Consider the following 25572-nt stretch of genomic DNA (forward strand, 5'->3'; position numbering starts at 1 on the left):
ATTGGAGAACTTGATTTCAATCCTGAGCAAATTCCATAATACGTTTTTAAACACAAAGAAGAAGATTTCATTGCAAGGAGCCACAGGAAGTTCACGAAAAACAAATGATGTCAGTTTGAATTCAATCCCTTTGTTAAGGGGATCATGAAGCTGAAAGGCCGGGAAGATTCAGGACCGCGTAGGCTACTCATGTCAGGAAACTATTTACGAAGACTTTGTGATCTCTGGAGTCCACGGGGAGACTGGAGCTCTTTCCCAGAAAAACTAGTGCCATCGGGTGCTCATCATGCCACGAAGTCTGTGCCAGAGACAGGTGAGTGTCACGGTCCCCTTCTCTTCCTTTTCTGTTAATCCATCACCCTGACACTCTGTCTTTTGTCCCATGGGGGAGAAGCACGTTCAAGTCTCTGTCCAGCGTGCTGAGGCCATGTGACAAAGTGATGGTCAGCAGAACACCAATGGAAGAAATGTGAGCAAATCAGGGTCACATCTTTGGTACGTGTTTACCTTAACTTCCTCTTTCTCTTTTCCTACTGGTGAGAATGCGTTCATGGTCAGGTGAACAGCCAGGCAGAAGAAGCAGGTCTCTGGACGATGTCATGGAGCAGAACTGGCCCTGCCACTGGGCCTGTGGGCCTCACCCCTGCTCTCTTCATCCAAACAGAGAAAGCCTTTCTGTTTGTTTGATCATGGGGTCACACTGTTAAAACACCTTACCTTATATGCCAGATAAATCACGAGCCTTGGGAACTGTCAGAACGTAGTTGTCAAGGTGCACACTAGCACAGCCATGTTAAATAAATATGCATGTAGCATATATTGATATCAACTTTCTGAAAGTTATCTGACTTAAGACCACAGGTCTCATCTTGCTCACACATTTTTAAATGACTTAAGGTAGAAGTTGTATCATTAAAGCAATACATGATGGATAACAGAAGTAGAATAGAAACAGAGAGAGTTTAAACAATTTGGAGCAATAAGCTTAATTAGATTTATAGATCTACTCACTTTAGCAGAAACGAAGTCCTGCTCGTTGTCTCACAAGCAAAGAAGGAAGGAAGGTATCTGGCAGCAGACATTTCAATGACACAAATCCTTGATACAAATCCCCAGGGAGTGCAGATATCAGAGGAAGGAAAAGACCATGCAATCTTAATTATTAGAAGAATCCTACCTAGACTGTTGAGAGATGTTGTTCAATTTGCACTGAACTTTGTATTCCGGAAGAGATATGAATGTCCTCAACAAAGGAATGGACCTTGGTATAGACTCCCAGTTCTGCAAACATAGAATGGAATGCCTCAAAGGAACAGGTTTCCCCCTCTCCAAATGAGGAACCAGCAGGATGCTCCTGGTGCTGAGGGTTGTGGTTGACAATTCCATCAGAGATCGAGACAGTTTGCAATGCAAGTTTATGTTATTGATTGATTGTATCTATCAACCTATCTATCTATCTGAGAGAGAGAGACAGAGAGAGAGAGAGAGAAAATGCACAACAGGGGGTCATGGTGGGTAGGAGCAGAGGGGAAAGGTAGAAGAGGGGAAAAGAATCTCAAGCAGACTTGGCACATCGTGTGGAGGCTGATGAGGGACTCAATCCCAAGACCCTGAGATCATGATCTGAGCCTAACAAAGAGTCAGTCACTTAACCGCCCGTGCCACTTAGGTGCCCTACAGAGCACGTTGAACTTACGTTGCAGCCCTGGGCCTTGAATCATCCAGAGGCGATCAGGAAGGAGTGGAGGAGAAAGTAACAGGTCCAGTGGCGACAATAATCCGAGAAAAGGCAACGAACGCCAACTGGTGTTTGGCCAGTAGGGTCATAAGCTGCATACAGCTGTTCCACATGTCTTTTGCTGCCTAAAAAATTGCTCCAAACCTAGTGGTTTCGAACAACTACTTTATTTCACCATGAGGGCACCCAGTGGCACTTAGTTGTTGGCTGGATTGGTCTAGCAGATCCAAGATGACCTGGCTGTGGCTCCTGGCACCTTGTCAGAGACTGTTGGGGGCTGGGCTTGTCTAGCTTCCTTTCCACATACTCTCTGTGCCTCTCCACTGGTCTCCCCAGTGGGGTTGTCCAGTTTCTTCCCCAGCGGCTCAGGACTCTGGGCAGGAGCTACAGTACTCATAAAGGTAGGTCCAGAACGAGCACAGCGTGGTTTCCAACTTTCTCTCCTTGCCCCACTGTACGCAAGCTAGGTTGAATTCGGGGGGAGACAGACTAGCTACTTCCAAATGAGAGGAGTGTGTCTTTCATTCACACAGAGGTTAAGGAGAACGGGCACCATGGAAACAATACTTAGACTGGAGTGGTTAAGGAATCCAGGGCTGACTGAGAGACTAGTTTCAAGAGAGTGTGAATTCAAAGTCAGATGTCAATATCCTCTTATTGAAATAGATAGAGCTAGTGCATGTGGATTCTTCTTTTAAGGAGCACTGATCATGACAAATTTTGTGTTCTTAAAGAATTATTAGAAATCTGGGAGGTAAACATTTGTTCAACGAGAAGGGGGTTTGTGGATTCAAATATTCTTAAATTGAAGCCATTAAGTTAAATTCTTGTTTGTGTGATTTTAGGAGAAAAGTGTATATTGCCATAGTCCAAATGTTAGCACCAGTGTCTGTAGCAAAGAGATTACCAAATATCCCCTGCTTTGATTCAGGAAGTGAGTAGATTATGCTTCTTATTTTTTATATAAATTTGGAACGCATGTACACAGACACAGTAACAATACACAGGACGCAATTGGTTTGGTCCTTTGTGCTTTAGTGAAACACAGTGACTTATCTACAGACTTAGTTTATGGTAGGACTGGCTGCTCAGACTGCAGATAGAAAAATACTGTTTATGCAAGTTTTCAGTTGAAAATGGGTGTTTGTTATTTGTCCATCTTTTGAGGTATAATACTTTCATCTGTTATCACTACACTGAAGAAAGCCCTCACTCTTCAAAACCTGTTTAGAAAAATTATCTCCCTCTAATATCGATTATTTCTCCACATATGATTGTACCCAATAAAAAGAGACTTTATTTTAGGGGCAACTTATTTTGTATTTATAAATTTTTGGAAAAAATGGATTTTCTTAGAGAAAAACTGTAATTGTAATTAACTTTTGTTGTGAGCCCAGCATTTAGAAATAGGAAACCCCAGAATAAAGCTAGGAGGATTGAAATGGCTGGCCAAGAAACAGATTTAGTCTCTCCTTGACCGAAAGATGACCCACAACAGCAAGGTTTTATTGTATCTGGGAAAAAATATGATTGGCACAAAGATCTGTATAGCATTTCTTCTTTAATAAGTCATTACTGAATCTGGCAGCTGTCCAAAGCAGTTGAAGGTAATGTAATAGAACTTCGAGTTTCTTCATTATTTTAACAATTCAACCAAAGTTGATCTTGATGATTATTTTCACTTCCCCAGTGAAAGACGGACATCATAAAGAAGGTATCAAAGATGCTGTGAGGTAGCTTCTGGTATCACCTGAAGAACTTGCCCAAAGTCACTTATTTCAAACTATTTCAGGGCGAGCCTTTGAATCTGATGTGTTTGTCCTGTTGAAGTCAAGTCCTCTCCTCTGCGCTTCTGGGGAGGAGACCTCTTGTTTTGTGCTGTGGATCATTTCCACAGTCGCTTCTGGGCAATCGAGTCTTTGTCTTCCCTCAGATATCCAAACACAAAATGTGTAAAGGAGAAGTGGTGCACTGGTTAGGTCCATGTAGTCCAGACTTGAGAAATCCATTCAAATGAGAATTTATAATACAAAGAGAGGTTGAGTTGTTGTTGTTGATTTTACTTTCCTACTTTTGAAAATAGGGACTCGGTTGTATAAAGACTGAAAGTCTTCTGTTTTCTGTTTTCTACTCAGTGTTCTTCCTTGCCTTCAGAGTCAGTAATGTCATGGCAAATACAGTCTGCACAGATCATATGAGAAAGTCCAAGGGCAGGCAGGGCAAAAGGAGGAATAGGAGCTTACAGTGGAGAAAAGAATCTGGTGGTGGCAGGTAGACTCACCTGTGTCTTGAGAAAGAATATAAAGAGATTCTTCATATACTTGGCTCATTTCCCCCAGTGGGGGAACATTGTGCAAAACCATGGCATAATATCATAACCAGGATATGGACACAGAGTAGCCTGAGGATCTCATTTGGATTTTCTCACTTTTTGTCTACTCACCATCACAGTGAAGACACGGCCCAGTCCTGACATCGTAAGTGTCCCCTCGTCTGGCCCCTTAGCCACATCCACCCATTTTCCAAGCCCTAATACTCAACAACCTGTCCTCCATTTCTAAAATTTTGTTATTTTGAAAATGTTATGTAAATAGAATCATAAAGTATTTAATCTTCAGGGATCCACTTTTCTCACTCAGCATGAATCCCTGGGGAATGATGCTAGGGACGGGCTTGTCATACTCGGCCCTTAATTTGTTGAGGTGCATTCTTTCCATGCCCAATTTCTTTAGGTTTTTATCATGAAAGAAACATGTATTTTGTCAAATACTTTTTCTGCATCTGTTGAGACAATCATATGGTTTTTATTTTTCGTTTTGTTTGTGTGGTCTATCCCATTTATTGATGTGTATATGTTGAACCACCCTTGTATTCCAGGGATAAATCCCACCTGATCACGATGCATGATCCTTTCAATGCGTTGCTGAATTCGGTTTGCTAAGATTTTTTGAGAACTTTGGTATCTATGTTCATCAGGGACACTAGCATGTATAGTTCTCTTTTCTTGTGTATCCTTATCAGGCTTTTTTATCAGTTAATGCTTGCCTGGTAAAATGAGTTTGGGAGTGTTCCCTCCTCTTCCGTGTTTTAGAAGACTTTGGAAAGGACTGGTACTAAGTTTTCTTTAAAATGTTTGGTATAGGCGCCTGAGTGGCTCAGTGGGTTAAGCCACTGCCTTCAGCTCAGGTCATGATCTCGGGGTCCTGGGATTGAGTCCCACATCGGGCTCTCTGCTCAGCGGGGAGCCTGCTTCCCTCTCTCTCTCTGCCTGCCTCTCTGTCTACTTGTGATCTCTGTCTGTCAAATAAACAAATAAAATCTTAAAAAAAAAAATGTTTGGTATAATTCACCAGTGAAGCCAAGTGGTCTTGGATTTTCTTTGTTGGGATATTTTTGATTACTAATTTGATCACCTTATGTGTTACTAGTCTGTTCAGATTTTCTATTTATTCCTGATTTAGTGGATGTATTGTATGTTTCTATACATTTACCTATTTTTCTGGGTTTCAATTTGTTGGTGTGTAGTTGTTCATACTGATCTCATACAACCTTCTGTATTTCCATGGTATCTGTTGTAATGTCTCCTCTTTTATTTCTTATTTTATTGATGTGAGCCTTCTCTCTTTTTTTTAGTCTAGCTCAAGGTTTATAAATTTTGCTTCTCTTTTTAAAAAGAGCTTTTAGTTTCATCAATCTTTTCTATTGTTTTTCTGGTCTGTTTTATTTATTTCTGCCCTGACCTTTGTTATTTCTTTCCTTTTGCTGACTTTGGGTTTGGTTGGTTTTTCCTTCTCTAGTTCCTTGAGGTGCAAAGTTAGGTTTGTTACTTGAGATCTTTCTTTTCATCTTGATATGGGTTATTATGTATCTGATCTCTTTATGTGGAAGTTATCTAAGCCTAAAAGCAATGGGATAAATAAGAAAACTGATAAAATTGGCTAGATAGAAATTAAAAACACACACACACACGTATACTGAAAGAATCCATTTGACTCATGGTTTCAGCTCAGATCATGATTTTATGGTCATGAGACTGAGCCCTGAGTTGTGAGATTCTCCCCCTCGCCCTCTGCTCCTTCTGCTCCTGCTCTCTTTCTTTCTCTCTTGAAAATAAATAAATATATCTTTAAAAAATAGAACAACTTAAACTATTAAATTTATTATTTGTTCTGCATAAAAAAGCATGCAATCAATTAGAAAAAGCATTAAAAACCAGTAGGTAAAATGAATAAAGGACATGAACAAAAATTTCCCACAAATTTCTAACAAATATATGGTAAAAGTTCAATTATAATAATAACCTAACATGAAATTTCACATTGATATTTCAATGCTGGTGAACATCTGTTAAACCATTGTCAACATTGCTGGACAGAGAAAAAGATGTTTTCATTTAGCTGGATGACAATTTGACAGCATCAGTCAATGTCTTCTGACCTAGTGTCCTTTGGCCTAATAATTTTACTTTAAAAGTAAATCCCAAGACAATAACCCCCAAATTTGGAAAGAGTTTTATGTATAAGGCTCAAAATAGCAGAATATGGAAAACTACTTAACTGGCCAAAAGTATCAGAGAATGGGAAGCAAACCACAGCACATGTTAGCCTAGTATACTGTCACTACTCATGGTGTCTCAAATAACATGAGAAAATTCCAGTAATCTAGAGCCCAAGTATGCCCTAGGGGGATGATGGGTGCTCTTCCTTCTCTTTTTCTTTTTGTCCCATCTATTTCCCATAATTTCTACCATGATCATGTGTGACCTGTAGAATAAGAGGAATGTGTTTAAATTGTGCAAAAAAGGCAGCAAATGCCCAGCATGTGTGTTGGTGTGGGCGACGGTGTTCCTGAGAGGGGGCGGGTCTAGAGTTGGGAGGGACAGGCCTGCTCCAGGGGCTGGGTGCGTCTCCACTTCTTGGATCCAGCCAGTGGGTGGACCATAACCAGTACTGATGACTGGGGAGTTTGTCGGAACTAAATGCGTGGGGTTATTTCATCAAGTGACACCTATCAAGTATCATTTGAGACCTGTACTAAAAATACCACATCGGGTTCTCGCTCATCACCATGGGCGCACCGGGTTTTCCTATGATGTGTGTGTAGCTACATGGGATGCCTGTGTCTGTGCCTGTGGAGGCCGATATGGTCGTCATTCTTTCTAATAAACCTTTGATCTGTTGAATGGGGACTACAAAGCCTAGAGCCAAGGTACCGACGCGGGGAGAGTTTCACAATATGTGCGCGAGAAAGGATGGGTCCCAGGGGCTGCCTTGCTGAGCCAGTACCAGCTAATTGTGCCTGTTAGGGTCAGCAATTAGCTTGGTGCTATTCAGAACTTCTGACAAGGCCACCTTCGTCTGTAAACCGGCTCTTCCTTGAACAATAACACCGCAGCCCGTCAGGAGACGTCCATGCAGCACAAAGCAGGACAGAGCTTTCCTCGGGCTGTGGGATTATTAGATCACTCCCCTCCGTGAAGCCGGGCACTGCCGAGGCTCCACGAAGAACGCATGAGGCAATTTCTTAATGACAGAAACAACATTTTCTTTCGTCTCAATTATTATATTTTTAAACTAAGAATTACATATTGGAAGAGTCCAAGGGTTATGTTTTCTTTTGCAGCAGTGAAAAGAATATAAAATATTTTGCTTCAAAAATGATCTGCTAGTGTGGTTATGAAGGTTAATAAGAGTGAAGTTTGGGAAATAAAGCTTTAGAAAAGTCATCTCTGCAGACTCCAGAATTTTTATTCCTGCCTTTTGGTTGTTGAGAAGGGAATTTAGGTGTTTTTGCATCATACCCTTAGCCTCTTTTTAGTTCCTATTGTTTGTTTTTACTTACTGTCAGAGGAAGGAAACTGTGTTGTTCTTTGTAGAATGATCCTTTTGTTCCTATGATAAAATAACCCAGTGTACAACATTTCCTCCCTAGGCTCTGTGGTCCTGTTGCAAAGTTATTTATTTTTTTTTAAATTTTTTTTTGTCACAGGGTGGTAGTTCAGCTGGTCTCCTAGGGTATAGGACCCCTGGCAAGCCAAGCACCGCCTTCTACCTGGGGCTTTCTCCCCGACAGCAGCAGGCCGTGGAGGAGGCCACCCACAGGGTCTCCTGGCCCCTTCTGCACAGCGTTCCCCCGACCCCATCAGCACGGTGGGTCCTTTCCTGCAAGGCACAGAAGCACACAGTGCAGGGAGAGGCACCGTGGCAGGTCAGCAGGTGACAGCTCTGTAATTTCAGCATTATTTAAATACCACATGAGTGCCTTATAGATTCATGTGGCTTCCTTTTGCATCTGCCTCTTCGAATAGACCGGCACTTGTCTCTTCTGGATTTCAGTCGTTTGCTTTCCCTTCTTCTCCTGCATTTTTTCTCTCCGGCCCCTCCCAGATCTCCAGCCTCCGGGGAAGACTAAAAGCCTCCCCACAATGCTTTCTGTTTCTGCAGCCTCGGCGTGGCCGGGGATGTCTTGTCGTGCACAGGACGGTCAGATTGATAGAGTCTGCCGGCCCTGCTAGTGAAGTTATTCGGTGTGGTGACTGTTGCGGGGGGTCGGAGCTGCCGTGGGCTCTGGGCGTCGGTGCTGTGCTGGGAGTCGGCAGGTGCGAGACTCCGGCATAGCCCGGCGATCTCCTTCGGGAGCCCAAGAGGAGCTGGTCGCTGATGCTCCTGTTCATTATCCCAGCACAGCTCCTAGCAGAGGCTTGTCATGCATTCGTTGCAAGGGCTTGTGGAGGGAGCGGGAGTACATTCAATGGGTGAGTTTATTGCAAAATAAATAAATAAATAAATTCTCCTGTGTCTTGGCTGCCAATTTTTCACCGGGGAACTAACATTTCATATCCGCTAAAAGTTTGCAGCTCTCTCTCGCTCTCTCTCTTTTTTTCCCTTTTCTTTTTGGTGAGCACGTTTCTGCGCCACTGAGCCGACAGCTGGAATCTGTCCCATGCCTGCATCTGATGTCAGCTGTGGGTCCCCCTGGCGGTCCATGGAAGGGGCGAGGGAAGGGCCAGGGGGAAAATGAAGCATTTTACGATTGTGACCGGTCTGGCTGAAACTGTGTGTCATGTGTCAGAAACCTCACGGCCCCGCAGATCTCGGTGGCTGTCGCTGCACCTCTCCTGATGTGACTAGAAGATGCGCGCCCGGCTCCGGGGACCCCAGGCGCACCTGGACGCGGGCAGCGACATGTGACCTGGAAGGAGAGGGGGCCGGGCGTCTGCTGGGAGCTGAGACCCCAGGGACACCGGGGAAATGGGGCAGCACGGTGGACAGGCAGGCCCACTGAGAGTTAAATGTGAACTCGGGATTAGATTCCGACGGGAAGCCAGGTACCAGCTGACAGCTGGACGGGCTCTGCCATCTCAGCCGCTCCCTTGCTTGCGTTCAGACTCTCCAGAGGCACCTGTGTGGGAGCTCGGGCGAGCGGGGCCGCCAGTCGCCTCCGTGTCATTTCTAAAGGGCATGGAAGGCGGAGAAAAGGAGCAGGGGACAGAAGGCGCGCAGGGAAGGCCGCCGCCCGAGCACCGCTGCGGCTCAGCCGCTGGTCCGGACCACATCGTCACCAGGCTCAGTAAATGGTTTGCTTTGGTCTCACAATTTTAAAATAAAAATAGAAGACACTCATATCTATAGGAGAAGGGATGACTGTTTTTCTGTTTCCTTTATTTCCTATTTTTTAGTGAAAACTTTCAATAAATATGGGATGCTTAAAGGAACTGAGAAATTGCTTGGCTTATGTTTATGGAATGGAAAAGTTTAAAGACAGCGTTTTTTATTAATAAAATAGACCAAAATAACAGGAGGAGAGGAAGTTGATAGAGATTATGTGTAACTATTTAGTGTGCACAGAGAGGGTGGGAGCCCAGGGCCCTGGCACAGAGCGGCTGGGGCCTCTGGGGGCCCTTTCCGCGGGAAGAGAGAATGAGGACACGCGATCTCTGTGGTCACCAGACCCCAAACAGCAGGTGGGGTGGGCTGGAATGGGGCAGACTTGCCCCTGGTGTCCTGTGGAGAAACACATGGGTCCCTTTTCAGCAGGTCCTTGTGGCTTTAAGACCAATGCCTCGCCATGTGACCTGTGGTTCAGTGAGCTTACTCTCTCCACGTCCTGATGCCAGTGTGTCTCCAGGGCAGCTGCCCCAGAAAGACAGTCTCCTACATCCTGACCATCAGTAGAAACGGCCCCTCTGGCCCTCAGCCATCACCCAAGGATGGCAGCATTCTGGACACATTCATGATGTTTGCTCTTGGAAGCATACCATTGTTGGATTTTTCTTCATCAATACAGTCATTCTTACATTAATTTTTTTAATTAAGGAATAATTGACACATAACATATTTGTTTCAGATATATAGCAGAATGATTTAATATTTGTGCATTTTGCAAAAACGATCATCACAATATCTAGTTAACATTTATCATCATATATGGTTATAATTTTTTCTTGTGATAACTTTTAAGATCTATTGTCTTCATACTTTCAAATATATAATTCAGTATTAACTATAGCCATTATGTACCTTATATTCCTATGACTTACTTATTTTATAACTAGATGTTTATAACATTTGACCCCCAAAGTGGCTGAAGAGGGTCAAAAGGTACACTAATTTGTTTTTGAATTTCATTAAACATTTTTTTCTTTTGTTTTTGGTAAAGTTATTTATTTATTTATTTTTGGACGGGCATAAATCCTGACAATCAAATGTTTTTGCATTCCTTTATTATTTCTTCTCTGATCTCATGCTAAAAAGCTCTTATCAGCTGAAATATTCTAGCTGCTATATTTTTTTCTTTGTATACAATGAACTATGTAGACCTTTATTATGATATATGATTTGGGGGAGATACCAAACTACTTTTATTCCCCTAAAAATTAACTATCTCTTCAATGGTGAATAATGCATGCCTTAGTTAATGATAACATATATAAAGAATTGATCTGTTGTCACTTGCCCTTCTGTTCCATTAGTATGCATGACCACCCTTAACTCCATTCATTAATATTTGGCAAAGTTAGTTGCGTGACTCCCCATACTCTTGTTTCTCAAAATATTCTATGTATTTCACCCACTAAGTATTCCTAAGGTAATTTAGAATTTTTATTGTAATTGTTTTAACCTGTGGGGAAGTGACAGATTTTTTTTTTTTAAAGAAAAATAGCATTATACTTTTTTTTTTTTTTTACAGTTTATAAACATATATTTTTATCCCCAGGGGTACAGGTCTGTGAATCGCCAGGTTTACACAGGGAAGTGACAGATTTTAACATATTTAGTAATTCCAATGAGAAAGAATCAGTATGTTCTCATTCATTCAAGATTTTCTATATTTCAGGGTTTTTTCATATATTATTTTTCTTATTTCATGTTTTATTCTTTGATATGATATGCTCTGGTTGAAATAGTAAGAGAGAACTTTTTTCCCACTATATTTTCTTCTAGGACTTATTTTATTTTTATGCATTTATAATTTGCCATCTTACTGAACCTATTCATTAACTATCAACTTTCTTTTCTTTTTCATTTTTGGTGGTTATCTGGGATTTTACTTATTGAGTAAGTATTATTATGAAATTATCTCAACAGCTATTTATGTTAACTCTTAATAACATGTTTATTTTATAAAACCCTCTAGTTTTTTTTTTCATTTTATAACACAACAAAATTTCTGTAACATGCTAAATAACCAGATATTCTTATTCAGGATTTAATTTTAAAAATGAATTGTCTCTAGTTTTTCCTTACTGAGTATGTAGAGTGCTTGTTTAATGTAATTGTATTCCTAATATTAAGGAAATATCCTTTTAGTCTTGATTTAAAAAGAGACCTTGGAAGAAAAGATGCCTTTAATCATGCCATTATTTTACCTCTGACCTATGTATATCTTTGCTAATAAGTTCATTGTCCACCCCCACCACCATCCAGGATATAACTCCCTGACGGCAGGGGATGTAGTTCATGCATCCAAATCCCCTGTAACTAGAGGGCTAAGAAATTAGAAATTCCATTTACTTCGATGGCTGTGCAACATTTCAAAAGTCATGACAATTTCCTGTTCTTGAAACTGGGAAAAAAAAATTGAAGTTGGAGACAGTTTTTCATTACTTCTTTAGGAGTCACTTCAGTTTTACTGTTTGAAAATTTTCTTTTTATTTGTAAGTCAACTCCGGTAATTTTCTTCTGGAGACCAATTTATTTTATTAAAATATTACATTTGTTAATTTAAGTTTTTAAAGATAATTCTCAGTAATTTAAAATATTTACCTATCTATGGTAAGGATGTCCTTCTTAGTACTAATTTTCTATAGTTGTGGGGTTTCATCTCTTGGTATCTTGAGTATATCTATTAAAAATTTGTCTATGAATTTAAATTAGTTTCAAAAATTAACTCTGAATATATCTAAAAATAACATCATTTTTTCCCTAGTTCCTGATTAGTTGATCTTTGCTTTTAGCTTTATTTCTTTCCTCTTGGCTTTCTTTTTTTCCCTTCCAAACCTACTGAGCTTAACATTTAAGTGATATATTTTTACTTTTTCTCTTGAAAAAATTAATGGACTCTACTTATAAATTTCCTTTAACTATAACTTTGACAACCTAGGACAAACTTTTTATTATTATTAATATTCAATACCTTATAATTACTTGACTTTTTCTTAACTTCAGTTATTTAATTATTTAATAACTAGATTTTTTTGTTTGTTTGTTTAAAGCTTTGTCACCTATTTCTAAAATGACTGTTTCATAACCAGAGAATGTTGCTACATAACTTGGAATATTTTTAAGTCTTCTGAAACATATTTCAGAATTGACTTGTTGGACTTCTGCTTCCAAAAAGATGCAGAAGTTACTATTCCCTAGCCCTCTCATTAAATACGATCAGAAACCCTGGACATTATCCATAAAAAAAGGCAGAGTACAGAAGGGACCTCGGTCTGTAAGGTTTGAAACAGTGGTACGTTATCTGGGTTTTCTTTTTTCCCTCTTATAATCTAGATTTGGAGCTAAAGAAATCAGCAATCCAGAAATACCATAAGGTGTGTACAAAGTCCTAATAAGTCTACTCTCCCCAAAGTATCAGGGGAGGTGCAGCTCAGGAATCCAGAAAACTTTTAGATGCTAACCCCACTCAACTCTAGTCAAATACCATAGAAAAAAATGCACTGACCACTGCCCACCTCCTGGCAAAGGCTGAGTGGGCAGCTAGACTTCTGCCCTTGCCAGGCTGTAGTGAGGAACCCAAGTTCCTCTCCAGGGTGGTTCCAGAGAAGGCTGAGCAGTAAGTGCAACTCTGGTTCCAGCCAGATGAGAAGTCCTGTCATGGTGTCAGTGGAGACCACCAGGTAAGCCCAGACTTTGCCTGCCCACACCACCCGTAAGGCAGTGCTAGAGCAGGCTTACAAGGGGAGGAGGTCAGGACGTCCACAAACTCTCAGCTGTGGTGAGGGCACTACGTCATAGTCAGCAGAGTCCATGTGGGAGGGGCTGAGAAGATGCTCCTGTTCCTCCCGTCCAGGAGGCAACAGCCCCTGCCAGAGCAAGGACAGGAAAATGACCTAAAACAGGAAGAGTGAATCGGAGCCACAGTCTCATATGATACCCTAAATGCCCAAATTCCAACAAGGAAAAAAAAAATCACTCATCACGCTAAGAACTAGGAAAATATCAATTTGAGTAAAAAACAAAACAAAACAAAAACAGATGGCCACACAGAGATTATAGAAGTATTAGACAATTAAAGCAGCCATCATAAAAATTCTTCTAAGAGGGACTTCAAATAGGTCTATAATAGGCAAAATAATAGAAAATATCAGCATATGAACACATCTCAACAAAACCAGAAAGTATAAAGAAGAAACATGAAGACTTTAGAATTGTAAAATGCATTAACCAAAATAAAAACTCAATGAATGGCTCAAAAGTAGAGTGCACGGGACAGAGGAAAGAATCCATGTCACTGGAGAATTCTATATATATAAAAAAAAACTAACACCAATTCTATGGAACCTCTTCAAAGAAATAGAAAATAGGGAGTAATTCCCTATTTCTTTTATGAAGCCAGAATGGTCTGACCCCAAAGTAAATGAAGACAGAAAAGGAGGAAGGAAACTATAGAGTTCATATACAGATCTTCTCAGGAATATATACCGATCTTCTCAGGATCATATACAGATCTTCTCAGGAATATAGGTAAAGAAAACCATTACCAAAATATTAGGAAATGAAAAAAAAATTAGGAAATGGAATTCAACAATATATAAAGGGCGTTATACCCCATGGCCCGATGAGACTTACTACAGAGATGCTAGACTGGTTCAATATTCAAAACTCAAAGAATGTGATCTACCAAATTCACATGTTAAGAAAAAAAATCACATGATTGTACCTTTTGAGGCAGGAAAAGCGTCTGACAAAATTCAATACTCATTCCTGATAGAAAGAAATTCCCAGAAAGTTAGAGATAGAGGGGACGATTTCGATAGACACCATCTACAGAACACCACAGCTGACATCCTACCCGTTGGTTTCTCCTACACCTGAGAAGTAAGGATGTTCACTCTCACTGCAATTATTCCACAGAGTACTGCAAATTCCAGCCATCACAATAAGGCAAGAAAAAGAAATAGTAAGGCATGCAGATCAGAAAGTAAAAAATAAATCTGTTCTTGTTTGCAGATAACATGATGGTCTACAGGAAAATCTCAAGGGATTTTCAAACAAAGGAACAACCTCTTAAATACCTTCCTGGAACTAATAAGTTAAATCAGCAGATTCACAGAATACAAAACCAGTGGGCAAAATCCTTATGACAGTGAAAGAGTGGAAGCCCAAACTGCAAAGACGGTATGACTCCAAAATATATAATGACGCCAGAAACAAGCGGACACTAGTGCGTAATTCTCACAAAATGTGCCTGGGCCTTGTGCACTAAAACCTACAAAATGCTGATCAAAGAGACCAAAGATCTAAACAAATGGAGAGAGGACTTCGTTCATTAACTGGGAGACCCAACCTCGTAAAGATGTGTTTAATCCAAATCCACCCTTACCAGCTGTATACACCAGGGTTTGCCAGTCTCATTTTCTGTAAAAAGGAAACCAAAAACCTCCGTGCACTCATTGAGTTCCATGCTTTGACTTCAGAGATGGAGGAGTCAAGGCCAAAGACATGAGAGACAACTTCCCTTGGCTTTGGGGACAGACACTAGGTGACACTTCCCTTGATTTCCCATCTGACGCCATGAAAGTCCCCCCTTTCTGATTTCCTAGTCCAGCCGTTACAACGGCTCCCACCCCTGTGTGTACTTCTGCTTGACCCCTGATAGATGCCAATATTTAATAATTTGTTGAGCAGATACATGCTCCTGGTCCTTTTTCCTCTGTGTGTGTGTGTAAGTTCCTCTTTCTCTCTCTGTATGGGGGTTTTTTATTTCTCCATGTGTGGCTGGGGGGCACAATGCTGGAGAAACAGGCATTACTGGCCACAGGGCTGGTGAGTAGATTGCTCTTCCTCCGTGTTTGCCCACCTGCAGCGTGTGCCTTCAACCACGGCCAGCCCTCCCTTAGTCACCTACCTAAAACACTAATTTTTTCTTCCTGTTTACAAAGTATTTACACTGACCTTTTAATCTGATATGACAAGAGCCGTTTCTTCTCTGCTTTTAAACAGAAAGGACTCATTTTAGAGACAGCATCTTGTCTTGTTGTCCTCTTGCCCGCAGAATCCGTTTGTTGTCATTTCCACTCACTACAAAATGCAGCTTATCAGAGTGTCTAAAAATAAGAAACATAAAGCCATATTCCCCACACCCCAAATGAAGCCTTCCAGAAGGACATTAATATGCCCCAGTTCTCTGTATCTGTTGAATTTTTCGGCAACTCAATCCCAAAACCATTTTTGTATTTGGTCACATGTGAGCTGAGCGAGGGTAATTGACACTACGGGCTGTCAGCTCCTATGTTTTGGTCTATTGTTTCACTTTGACTGTATTTTCCCCTTTCCTTTCTGTTTTCTCCCACCGTACGTGCAGCTCGCCCAAGATGTGTCTTGGTTTCACGGTGGTCCACAGCTCAGGAGCTCATCATACCCGAGAGCAGTGACACTGGATGTCCTGCGGAGCTTGGAATCCACATTCCTTGTTTATTCACACACTTCTGGTTTGGGATCATTTCACTGTGGATATCACAGTCTGGTGAACACACGCTCCTGTGGATACACACGCATTCACAACAGATATTCCTGCGTTCATATGTGTGATGCCCAACATCATCATAGGGTTCTCCATACAAAGAAATGACCAGCCCATCATGCTGGGCCTGCATTATCTTATGCAGAGAAGGCTAACCAGCATATGTCACATCCACAGTGGGACAGAGGAGCTTCAGCAGCTGAGGCTCGTAGCAATAAATTAACATGGAGGGGCTTTGAGGGAGGAGAAATAGGACAAAAGAGCTTCAAAATTAGAGATAAATGTTATTGTGCATTTTGATCTGGCCGTCCTTGAATTCAGCGTGAGTTCTGTGTTAAGTTCTTGTAACATGGTTGTCCTTTTCTGAGACAATAAAGTTGACCTGTAGAAAAATATTCAACGACAATTATTTCAGTTAAGTCAAATGGAAATCAAGTTTGAAAAGGAAATAAATTCATATTTCTATTTCTCTGTTTTATACTTCAGACCTCTAGTATTTCATATCTGACTAGTTAGGGATCTGTACAAAGAAAAACACACAACTTTTGGATTCACCCCTTTCTTTCATTTAACCAAAATAGAGAGGTTCTCATATGGGAATTAAACCAACATATCATGTGCCAACACACGGAATGGAAAACTTAGAATTCACTTCATGGCCAGTAGGTAATGAGTGGCCTAAGGAAAATAAATGATTTGAAAGGAAGGAACCACATTTCATCCCAAAATTTACCCCGAGGAGGTCCCTAAATACCACAGATTTCAAGGTGCAACTCCCCCTGCACCCCCCACCCCCCAGTCTCCATCAACTTTGTGGAAAAGTGTCTACTCGAGGCTGAGCTGGAAACTGCAATCAATCCAATTGAAATTGCAAACTCTCTCAACAGAGCGTGTGCTCACCACCACATTAACGGAACTTCAACCAAAGATCATACTTGGCATGAAATAGAGTACGGGTAACGGTTGACATGAATCTTTTATGGAGAACAGGTCTATACTTACGTAGGAACGGAGAATTCGCACGCACTAGCTACTCCGGGTATGTTAATTAACCCAGCCGAGCAACAAACACAGAGTGCTCACAGGGTACTAGGTATGCTGTGGAGCACCGGGCCCCTGAGGTGAGTTGTCTTTTGACCCCAAGGAGCTCACGATTCAATTTAACAGTATAATGCATTTGGGAAAAAATAGGTTTATAGTAGATCATACTGAAAAGGCTAAGAAGACAGACTAAAAGTATAAAAATATGCCTCATAAACAGACATGGATATTTAAAAAATAGATTAGTGGGACAGACTTCTGAAGAAAGGGAGAAAAACAAGGTGTCAATATCAGAAAAAATGCTGATGGCTTATTGGAACAATAAAGTGTTGACCTTTGTGTGAGAGAGTGTGGAAAGTCCCTCGCCCTCTCTGAATTCCTTCTCTTCAGCATACGGAGGCAGAAAGGGGGTCCTGGGGACACGGAGGCTGGTGCTTCTGAACCAAGCATGGCAAGAGACTAGCAGGGCTGGCTGCTCAGAATGGGGTCGGAGGGACTGAGCCCAGGGGACCAGATTCTTTAAGCGCGGCTTGTAACTTCCAAGGTCCCAGGTCTCGGCCAGGAGCCACAGTACAGGACAAGGTGAGCCAGTGAAGGTGGGTAAGGATCTAGAACGAGTGCTGAGTGCTTTTTGTAGAGGATGTAGGATGGGCAGGAGTCAGCAAGGGAAAAACCTGGTTCAACACTGGATAAGTCTCAGAATCGGTGAAAGATGCATTCGAAGAGATGATTAGCTAAACAATTCTTGAGAGTTTATGTCTCCTTTGTACCAATCATCAATAACTGTATCTAATGTACACAAGATGCCGTCTGCAAGACAATGCACTTGGTAGTGAGGGATGGGGGTACAGAGAAAGAACACTGGACTCTTTTGATTTATTCATTAATTTTTAATTTTTTAAAGTTTCTTTTGAAATTCCTCCTCACATACAGTGTAACATTAGTTTCTGGTGTACAATACAGTGATCCAACACTTCTGTATAAAATCCGGTGCGCATCCTTAACCCTTGTTCAACGTCACCGGCTTCGACCATCTCAGCCACCTGCTCTCTGGTGACCATCACATTGTTCTCTGTAGCTAAGAGTCTGTGTCTTGGTTTGTCTCTCTCTCATTTTTCCTTTTGCGCATTTGTTTTGTTTCTTAAATTCCACCATGAATGAAATCATATGGTATTTGTCTCTGACTGACTTGTTTCACTTCGCGTAACACTCTAGTTCTATCCATGTCATTGCAAATGGTAAGATTTCATTCTTTGTTATGGCTGAGTAATATTCCGTCACACACATGTGTGTGCGTGTGCACACACACACACACACACACACACACACATCTTCTTTACCATTCGTCACTCAGTGGACACTTGGGCTATTTCCATAACTTGGCTATGGCAAATCATGCTGCTGTAAACATCGGGGTGCATGGATCCCTTTGAATCAGTATTTTTTGTATTCTTCGGGTATGTCCTACAACATTTTTTTTTTAATTTAAAGTCAATTAGTCAACATATAGCACATATTTAGTTTCAGACGTGGGGTTCAGTAATTTTTCAGTTGCATATAACACCCAGCGCTCTTCGTGTCATGGCTCATGCTTTTAATTAGCTTTTGATCTCTTTAAGCAATTCAGAGCCAATCTACATCAATTCTTTACAATGTTCTGGTCTGATGATGAGGAGAATTTGTAGGGAATATTTCAGGAATAAAAACATACAGGAAGGAAACTACATTACCAGAGTCAGGTGTGGGTAGAAGGGAGATTGGAGGAAGGTAGTCAAAGGCATCAGCTCTCAGTGATAAGCTAAGTGAGTACTCGGGATGTGAGGTAGAACACAGGCACCCTCGTTAACGCTGCTGTATATAGGACGGTTGCTAAGACAGTAGATCCTAACAGTTCTCAACCCCCCAATTTTTTTTCTTTTTTTCCTTTTCTTCTTCTTCTTTTTTTTCTTCTTTCTTTTTATGATTGTGGTAACCATGTCACAGAAGTTGTAGGCCCGGACCATCATGCTGTATGACTTTAACTTATACTGGAGTGTATATCAATTATTTCTCAATATAACTGGGAAGTATATAGGAAGGAGGCACCATGCCCAAATAAAAAGAGCATTATATTTGTAATCAAAGGTCTTGAGTGTCAGATTCTGACACATGCTAGTTGTGTTACTTTATGGAATTCGCCACACACTCTGAAACTCCGTGTTCTCCTTTGTGAAGTTGGAGAACTCATATCCACCGACATCGATTAGGGTTCTCTGGCTGCAAGCAACAGAAGTTTATTATAACCAACATAAACATAAGGCAGTATTGAAAAAATATCATGTAGCTTAGGGATAAAAAAGAAAGACTGGAGAAACTTGCTCATAAAGAACAGGAATCAGAACATCTCCTGGGGTCTGGGTAGCAAGAACTAACCAAAGGTCATGTCAAGGATATACAACTGAAATTAATGGGATCCATCTATTTTTTTGTTTTTTCTTAATATCCTTGAACCTTCTGTTCAAGATTCCACACTCTGGGAGAGAGTATCCAATTGTCCTGGCTTGGATCCCGTGCGTGCTTACCCTTGGGTGAGGGGTGGGTGGAGGACCCTAATAGCGAGACCCACTGGAATTGTGCATGTTGCAAGGAGGTTACATCCTAAAACAAGGTTAGCAAAGGAAAGGAGAAAGAAGCAAAAACCGACAACTCTTTACCACAGTTGGGTACGCACTCTTAAATGGGGACCCTTGTGAGAGCTTCTCAATTTCTCTTGTGGCACATGCCCTCGGTACCTAAAATCCCATGCAGACAATTTCTTACTGCATTTCTCACCTGAGGGCAACCTTAATTAAGGTAGTCATATTAAAATGCATTTATTATATGAGACTAGAGTCCACCGGCAGACTGTGCTCTCTAGAGGACACTGTCCCATTAGCACAATGGGGACTGCTCCAGTGAAGGGTAGTGGTGGTGGAAAGCCCAGATATGGGTGATAAGACTCCAGGTTCTCACAGGCTGGGCATCTTGAGTTAGAGATAAAGTGGAGGTAAGCACAGTGACGAGCAGGGCAGCAAGATCTCATGTCAATGAGGAGCTTGCCCCTGCGAATGTGGGACCCTGGCCATTGTGTTCCTACTGGTGAAAAAGATGGAGAATGGATGCACTCATTGCTTAAATTTATTGCCAAAAATGATTCTTAAAAATTGTCCAGCAGAAGTCCTTTGTCAGCTGGGATCAAATTATGATCCCCTGCACAGTTTCCAGTTGAAAGCACATCCACTGAAGGGAAGTCAGGTCTCTCTGAGAAAGGACTTCCTGGTGTTATATAATCAACTGCAGTGGTAGGTTCCAAGGTCTTTCTCCAAAGGGAGCTGTGACCACTCCCTAGAGATGCTGGGCACCATGGGAAAGAGACAGTCCTTCCTTCCTTGGACACAGAGCCCAAAACTGATACCAGAGAACCCAAAGACTAAAGTGTACCTCCCCGCACTGAAATAAGGGTACAGGGCAGCCAGGTGAACTGTAGAACCCCGGACCTAGTGCACTTCAGTGGGAGTTCTGGATAGAATGGTAGATTCGGGGTAAGTAATGAATGGGTATCTGACAGCGGCCAAGAGCTCAGCTGGAAGGAGCAACATCGCAGGGTCAAGTTTGAGAAGGTCTGGGCGAGGGGTGCGTGTGCAGGCAGGCAGACCCAGGGGAATGAATGCAAACCGCATACTTTTGCATCTTCTGCACCGTCCACCAGAAAGCCCCCTGCACGAGGAAGCAGTGAAGGAGCGGTGGACGAGAGGATTGCCTCAGTGAAGGAAATCTCCTCTCCTTCCTCATCCGTGGGGGTTGTGCACTGGCCTCACGTGTGCACAGCTGCGTGGTAGGCTTTGTGAGTGTAGATGCGTCACCCGGCCCAGCGACAGCCACCCTCCCCTCCAGGGCTCTGCAGGTGCCTCCTTCCCGTGCCTGCCCATACCTGCGGAGTGAACTCCTCCGGCCACTCTAGATTGCGGTGTTTTGACTTACTGTTTTCTGTCTTTTTCTTTATTGTTGTTTTCTCTCTCTCTTTTTTTTTTTTATTAGGAAATTTTGATATTATTTCTAAACACATGAAGTGGACACTTCTTTTGTTTCTTTTCCAAGCAGACTGCTGACTAGGGGATAAATTCACGTATGCGTCTGCCTTCTGTTACGTAGGTCTAAGTTCAAAATATTCATGTTGTATTTTATTTTTTTTCTGTTATCGACTTTTGATTTTCTCTCACACTGTATATTGATTTGCAAGAGTATTTTTAAGTATATAAAATGTTTTTTGTTATGTTATTTTTACTAGTTTCCTTTTTTATCATGTTTCCAAATGAGTTTTAGTTCTAAATGAAAAAAGTTGCTTCTTATTCAAAAAGTACATGAGAATATCTGTTTTCTTTCCTAATTATTTTTAAAAAATTATTATCTTGATTATTTGTTTCCTGATTTTTGCAATATAGACTTCATTTTCTTCACTTTATTCTTTTTTTTTCTCTTGTGATTTCGAAGTAGATGCATGTTTTAGATTTTACCAGCAGTTACCTAAAACTTTTAAAATAAATATTTCGTTAGCCTAATTAAGATTTTAAATGGTAGAAATGTTCTCCCTGTATGCAGTGTAAGGAATCTGTCATTATCTTTTAACTTCCCACTGAATTTCCAATGCCATTCATCTGTTCCCATCCTGTATTTTAAAATACGTTTACTGTTGCAAATTTTTTTATTCTTAATATTTGCAGAAAGTATCTGGATATCTGTATATGTTTAATCATTTTGGTGTTTGCTATAAGCCTTCTTCTATCACAAACTCACTATTTGTCTCTTTTGATTTTCTTAATGATCCAGAATAAGGATCCTCAAACCGACAGCCTGTGGGACAAATCTAGCTGCCACCTGATTGTGCCTGGCCCCTAGGCTAAGGATGGTTTTATGCAATTTTTAGAAATCAGAAGCCAATTCTATTTCATGACATATGAAAGTCATGCAAAATTCCAATTTCCACTTCCACAAGTCAGGTTTTGCTGGTACAGAGCAATGCCCACTCGTTTGTGCCCTGAGGCCATTCTCCACTCCAGCAGCAGAGATCCTGATTGTAGGGGAGACCTGGGGACCCCCAGAGCCTCTCCTATGAGCTCTATGGCCCTTCACAGGACACGTCCGCCCACCCCAGGTCTAGAGCAACGATTTGAACCTTCTTGTAGGAACATATACGATGGAGGATATTTACAGTGCTGTGTGGGGACACAGTTCCTTCCTCTGGGCCCTGAGTTTGCTGAGAGTGAAGACCACAACCTTCGCAAGGACCAGAGCTGTCAACGGTGTGTCCATAACCATGGTTATCACGAGTCATGCATAGAGCCCCAAGGTCCAGCTCCGTGACCCTCCCCTCTCTGTCATTCCCCGCTGAGCACACCAGCGGCAAGGGGCCGAGAGCTCTCTTACTCCGGGGCGACCTTAAATCTTTGCTGACTCATCATGCTTTTGGAGAGTCAGTTACCAACCCTGGCTTTATCCTGATCAAACACGTCTCGTGGCCTCTCTCACCTGGAACATCATACACAATCATTGCCGAAATCTGCTTTGCTGGTGCTACCTTCAGGGAGAGCCCCTGGGTGGCCTGTTTCCTGCCACGTGACATACTTGAACACGTGTCTCTTTCCTGGTACCTACAAGATGTTCTCTGTCTGTTGTGTTCACTGTAACTCAATCATGATGATGGATGTTTACACAGCCGCACACTCCCACGAAGACTCGGCCCCTGCGGAGTGTGTCCATCCTTCTTGGACCGTACCGGGGAAACATAACGAATTAGGAAGGACGGGTGGCCCTACCCGTGGAGGTTTCGGGGTAAGACAGTCATTATACAGAAGGATGAACAGGTGATGTGGGCGATGAGGGGGAGGTGAGAGCTGTCAGAGCCCAAAGGAGGAGAACCAGAGTTAACAGGGACATGGTTCCGGGGGGGGACAGCACATGGAGGCAAAGCGTAACTTGGAGGCTGGGAGAAATGTTCCTGGTAGAAGAAATAGGGTTTTCTTTATTTAATGGCCAAGGAGTGCAGTGTGGGCAGGGAATCTAGAAGAGCTCAGCCTTGGGGCTCAGAGACTGGGACGTGGAGACAGCCAGGGCTTTGTGGCCCATGTCTGGCTCTTCATGAGGCTGTGAAGCCGTGAGTGGAAGACAACATCGGGGCTGTGGAAGACGGCCGGGTGAGCTGGTGGTGGGTCAGCCTGCTGTACCAGCGGGGAGGCTGGTAAGGTCGCCCGGGGGAGCTCTGACAAGGGGTAAGGACAAGAAGGCAAAGGGAAGGTGCGGTCAGGAGGCGCGTGAGAGGTGGAGCCTGGGGTGGCCTCTGGGGGGAGGGGAGGACCAGTTAGCCGCGCTCCCAGGCCCAGTTAGCCGTGCTCCCAGGATCCCATTCCTGGCTCCATGCCTGACATGTGGCGAGAAACAGGGGGTCTAGAGCTGCAGATGGCAGGGAGGTGGCCAGGGTGAGGCATCGAGACCCTAGCAGTGATCCCCACCCTTCCGCGGGTGCACGAGCAGCCTCTGGTCTGGGAATCACTCACCACACCCTGCTTGTTTCCTTGGGGCACCCAGGACAGTCTGTGAGCACTTAAGGGTCCTATTTCTTTACTTTCTAACTCTCTGTCTGTATCATTTTCCTATGGCCGCTGTAACAAATGACCTTGAACTTCGAACTCCAGAAATTTACTCATGCACACTTTGGAGGCTGGAAGTCCTCTATGAGGATTCGTCCCAGGAATCAAGGGGCAGACGGGGGTACATTCTTACTCGCTCCAGCTTCTGGTCGCCAAACGTGGTCCTCGGCTTTGGGCAGCATCGCTCCTCTTGCCTCTGTGGTCCCGTGGCTCCTCCTCGTCTGGAGTTAAGGACCCCTTGGCCTCTTTTATCAGGACAGTCCTGATGCACAGCGACCCTCCTGAATGATCCTAGACAAGCTCCCCATCCCAGGAGCCTGGACTTAATCACATCCGCCAAGTCCTTTATGAGGAAGCATTCGGAGGTTTCGGGAGTCGGGATGTGGGGGGCGGAGAGAGTGGGCATTCGTCACGCCAACACACCCCCTTCCTCTCCAGGATTTCCTCTCCAGGAGGGCGGGGTCTCTGCCTGTCCATTCTCCGTCACATTCCATGCACTAGCACCTGGACGCAGGGGGATGACCTCGTCCTCAGACGCAGCAGTGTGCTGAGAGTGTTATTACTATTCTGTTCTACTGCTTTTCCTGTTTTCCCCCCAGTAGCTCCAATGAAGGGAACTAGGCACTTTCCACCTGCGGAAGTCTAGTCAATGTTTCCACCCTTGACCTGTGGCTACCCCGGTTGACTTGCTTTAGGGCTCGCTGGTGCTTGTCTTCCTCTTCCTTCCTTACTCCTTCCCTCCCTCCGTCTCTCTCTCTCTTTCTTTTCTGGGAGATAAAGCTTTTTATTTTTATTGTTTTAATTCAAATAAAATTTACATTCATTTAATTAACCTATAGCGTATTACTAGTTCCAAAGGTGGGGGTCAGTGATCCGCCAGTCTTCTAGAACCCCTGGTGCTCACTCCGTCATGCGCCCTCCTCAACGCCCGCCACCCAGGCTCACCGCTTTTCCTTTAAGCTCCTGAGTTCTTTGGCTTCTCTGCAAGGGCCCAGGTATGCTTTTTTGCTGAGTGATTGGTAAGACAGGGGTTTGGGATTTTGGCACCATGCAGAGCTGCATTCTTTGAGAGTGGGTGAGGGCCGGGGTGCCCAAGTGACCCTTCTCTCCTCGTGGTGTGCCAGAAGGTAAGCTCACCCGGGTCACCTGTCTTCGCCCCCCACCCCGTGAGGAGTCAGGGGCTGTGACAGCCAGGAAGCCACTCTCCCTGCCACCCTGTGTTTGCCTGCTGGTTTGCTCTCATCAGAAGTGAGAGCCACATTAACCTGCGTGCAAGGCAGCACTTTCCCCCAACTCCAAGCGAGGCCAGATTACGGATGGTGCTGACGGCATTTCAAACCGAGTTTGAGTTTGGGGTGACTGACTGCTCATCTTTGGTCCTATGCTCATGAAATATTTGAAGCAGGAACAAAAATAGCTCATTAATTATGCACAGGCTTTTATTCTATGTCCTTGTATGCCGGGGACTGGGAAGGGACCTGTGGCTTATTGATTCTGCATGTTTGTGCTTTGACGTACTTTTGCTAAAAATATTGCAACTGATAATGGCTAGGAGAAACACTGATGTGTCACCTGAGAGTGCTTTCCTGCAGCCGCCCAACCCAAGTTTCAAGCATAAATTAAAGATGGTTTGAGAAAATGTTAAGTTCTTCCTCATTATCTTTTGAATGATCTTATTTTAGATCTTGGAAAGAAATTTAGGATCTCACGTCTTCCTTGTGAATTGAGAACCAAGCCTAAACATGGATTTTTCTCTTGCAAGTGTGGCCTACCCCTAATATTCAAGCTAAAATATCCATCAGGCGGCAGCTTACCAGCAAAGAGTTCAAGCTCATAATTGCGGAATGTCAAGGACGTGGAAATAAATGTTTCTAGTCTCGGGCATCCTCGAGGTTGCATCCATTTCAATACCCCACAAAGCTGAGAAACCTCTCTAGAGAG

This window comes from Mustela erminea, chromosome 13, assembly GCF_009829155.1.
Source record: "Mustela erminea isolate mMusErm1 chromosome 13, mMusErm1.Pri, whole genome shotgun sequence".
NCBI lineage: Eukaryota > Metazoa > Chordata > Mammalia > Carnivora > Mustelidae > Mustela > Mustela erminea.